Source organism: Halyomorpha halys, unplaced genomic scaffold (genome assembly GCF_000696795.3).
Source record: "Halyomorpha halys isolate HHAL.00 unplaced genomic scaffold, Hhal_1.1 Scaffold245.1, whole genome shotgun sequence".
Classification (NCBI taxonomy): domain Eukaryota; kingdom Metazoa; phylum Arthropoda; class Insecta; order Hemiptera; family Pentatomidae; genus Halyomorpha; species Halyomorpha halys.
The window spans coordinates 252382-256132 of NW_027106223.1; the positions used below are offsets into that span (position 1 = coordinate 252382).

A 3751-nucleotide genomic window follows, 5' to 3' on the forward strand; every position below is an offset into this window, starting at 1 on the left:
AAAAAAAAGTTAATTACACCGAACAAAAAAAGTATTGTAAGCACTAACAGAATAGAGATTTAATACAAATTTTTTCACTAATCTTAAAATAGAAAATATTCACTGGCCTCATTTTAAAAGACCTCTGTAAAGTTATGTGTTTTCATATAATCTATAATTGGAAGAATAAGAAAATCAGAAATAAATATTTTGTTATTATTATGAGGTAAAAATGTTCAATTCAATTTTGATTTTGAAAATGATTCGATCTAGATTTAACTGTTTGTAGTTTTTAAGGGCAAAATCTATTCTTCACTCTATAGATAAAAAATTTCTTAATCAACTTGGAGACAGTTATTGCATTTTAGATAGACAATGTATGCTCTAATTTGGGTTCGCAAAAAAGACTACAAGGCCCTCTTGTCAGACTAGTTCCCCCCACCAGTTACTAATACCACTGGTACTGGTACTGGTATTTGGTGGGGGGGAACAAGTCCGGCAAGTGGGCCTAGTGGTCCCTTTTGTCAACCCCTGGTGGCTACCTGAGTTGCCGCCACATACTAACCAAGGTGGGAGTGTCAAAATTAATTCTTCGGGACCGCTGCAAAAATGAATGTTAACTGCACTGTCCCTGGTAGGAATCGAACCCACAACGTTCCTGTGCCCCAACCTGCATGGCGATCACGTCCCTCAAGTTAGTTCTCCCCACCGGTTACTAATACCAATACCAAATTCTAATTTACTTCTCTGTGGTGGTCAGCTAAAAACTCGAACATCAAATGCATTCAATCTTTCCAGTCAAAAGTCCTTCGAACAATTGTCAATGCTCCTTACTATGTAACTAACAATCAGACCTTATTAAATCCAAATTTACCATATTCCATGAGAAACTTACTTATCATCCTAATCCTCTTGCACAATCCTTATCCAGCTTTGCCCGTCCCTAAAATCCTCCCCGAAGGTTGAAACGGTTTTTTTAATTATTATTATTTTTTCTTTTATTTCGTAGCGAGAGGGAGCAAGCGGTTTTGTCACAGCTCAGCAGAGCGCTGCACCTCGAGCCTCACCGAAGTTCTCAAATGTAGATATTGCATTATTTTGTAAAAACATATATCATTTTTATATATTATCAATGTCTGTACCTAATACTGAACTATATCAATAGAATGATCAATAAATGATACCAAAACAATGCACCAAACTACCTCAAGTAGACATGTACCGACCGCTTCTCGGTCACAACCGCATGGACTAGGCCAATAAATAAGGGACTCTAAATCCAAAATTTGATCCTAGGCCTAGTCCTAGCACTGGTGGCATATGTACACTCTACTTGAGATAGAGAAGTTCAATGCCAATCGATTCTGACAAGAGTTGTTTTTCTGTATGCCTACCTGTGATGATGGCCTATTTCCTCTCCTTTTCTCTAGCAATCTGGTCCGCTTCATCTTGGCTACTAAGATTGTAACCTAATTCCTAACGGTTACACTGGTCCGTCCGCTTCATCTCGGCAACCAGTGTAGTTGAACCCGTCTCTCCACAGCTCTAGTCCGTCCGCTTCATCTCGGCAACTAGAGCTGCACCTAGCCTTATCAGCTCACTGGTCCGTCCTCTTCATCTCGGCAACTAGTAAGCTGGCTCCTATCTTGACAGTTCTAGACCGTCCGCTTCATCTCGGCAACTAGTAAGCTGGCTCCTATCTTGACAGTTCTAGTCCGTCCACTTCATCTCTATCATTTAATTTATAAGTTTGTAAATATGGTGTGAATGAGCTCTACTATCTATGTTATCATTGTCTATAAATAGTATTTACAAAATAATCTTTTTGTTACAGTGCTTAAAGAAAAAAGTGTCCTATGTTTCACACTATGGACAGAATAGTTGAGACAAGGACAAATATATCTTTTCCCTTTATTTATGACAGTTCGGAGCCTGAGATTGCTCTAGTAGCAGAAGAAAAAGAATTAGTTTTTGAAGTACAAAATAACCAGGAAATAACAATACAATGTGTTGAGGAGCTGGCTGATCTTTGTGGTTCTACTAAAGCCATCTCCACTGAAAATAGAGCCTCCTTGAGGCCTAAGTGACCTCAACAGAGATTGCAGAGACAAACTTCTGGCATTTCCGAAGAGAGGCGTCAAGAGGAAACAAACTCAATTAGCTATTTAGAAGAGGTGCAATATAAACACAAAATTAAGCTGTGTATCCTGTAAGTTAACCAACATAAGTCTGACTTAATTGTAATGTTCTGTTTTTAGAGTGCTATCTAAAAGGTGAAACACCTTGCAAACAGGACCACCTTGTATTGGACAGGGAGCGGTTAGAGTTAGAAAAGAAAAGGAATAATTTTAATATCATTTATTATTTTATTTCCAATTTTTAATGTAACGATGATTAAATATTCTTAAAAAGTTGAAAATTATTTAAGACCTCAGCCTCTGGCTCCCTAAATAGATGTAAGCTTTTATTTTTATTAATGATTGGCCATTTCTATGTCAAATCAACACATTTCAAAAACTTTTTTGACCTCATTATCTCATAATCTAATGAAATTTAGCACCAAAATAGTTTCCATATAGACTAAGAGAAGTTTTATTAAAGTATGTTTTCCAGTTTTGATATCATAACTCTATAAAGTTTTGAAAAATCGTTCATGGTCACCTTTTTTTAACACAAATAGATCCACTCCTAATTAAGGTAGAAATATGGGAGGAGTGTCAGTTGAAGCCATTTAAATTACCTTTTTCTAGACATTTAACATGATACACGTTGTTACAAAATTTTTCAACAAAATTACTGGGGCGATAATGGATTAAAAAAAATATAATAAAAAAAATAAATAAATTCTAAAAAAGTTGGTTTTAGACAAAATCTCAAATTTTATTAGATATACTTTTTCTTAGAACATGATAATTTTATTCAAAGGTGCAAAATAAAATATTGAAAAGTTGTTACAAACTTAACTTCAAGATAATTATCAGGCAAGAAATCAATTATCCATGAGGGAATATGTTACTGAAAAATTTTGTACTGTACACTTAATAACAATATAATGTGTTGTGGAGCTGTATGATCCTTGTAGTTTTATTACAGCCATCTCCCACAACTCCTGGAAATAGAATCTTCTTGTGGCCCAAGTGACCTCAACAGAGATGACAGAGAAAAGCTTCTGGCAGCTCCTAAGAGAGCAGTCAAAAGAAAACAAACAAACTCTATTAGCTATTTAGTAGAGGCATAATATAAACTAGTGTATCCTGTAAATAAACCAACATAAATCTGACTTAATCTTAATGTTCTGTTTTTAGATAGCATATTTGAGAACAAAACATATGGAGGACTGCCTTAACCTGTCTGTTTGACAGATAGTGGGTGGAGTTTGAGAAAACGAGGATGGCTGAGAAGATGAGGTTATGGGAAATTGAAATAAAAAATAAATTTGAAATTGAAAAATTAAAACTTCAGCTAGACCTGAAGAAGTGTGAGTTTCAAAATAAATAAAGCAATTCAAATTGAGCTGATATTTTTTGTTCATAATTTTTACCTTCCCTGATCTTTAGAATTTTTTTTTTTAAATCACTAAAATAGCGATAGCTTTAACACAAGCACACCAATTTACACAAAACTTGGAGATGTATGTAGGGCTATGAGAGAAACTTGTGTGATGCACGCAACACACCAGTTTTTTAATGAATATTAACAGAGATGGGTAAAAATTAACTATAGTTGAAACTAATAGCTAAAATTGTCATGGATACGATATTTATTTATCAAT

The 3751-nt window shown here is 34.9% G+C and overlaps 1 long non-coding RNA gene across 1 annotated transcript in view; it reads left to right on the forward strand.

The window, feature by feature from the left end:
• The window catches only part of LOC106680144 (uncharacterized), a 4691-nt gene extending 1217 nt beyond the window's left edge, over positions 1-3474 (forward strand). The window contains exons 2-3 of the long non-coding RNA XR_001343074.2: positions 1814-2188; positions 3285-3474. This is a non-coding gene — a long non-coding RNA (uncharacterized lncRNA). The remainder of the gene's footprint in view (positions 1-1813; positions 2189-3284) is intronic.
• The last annotated feature ends 277 nt before the right edge of the window (positions 3475-3751 follow it).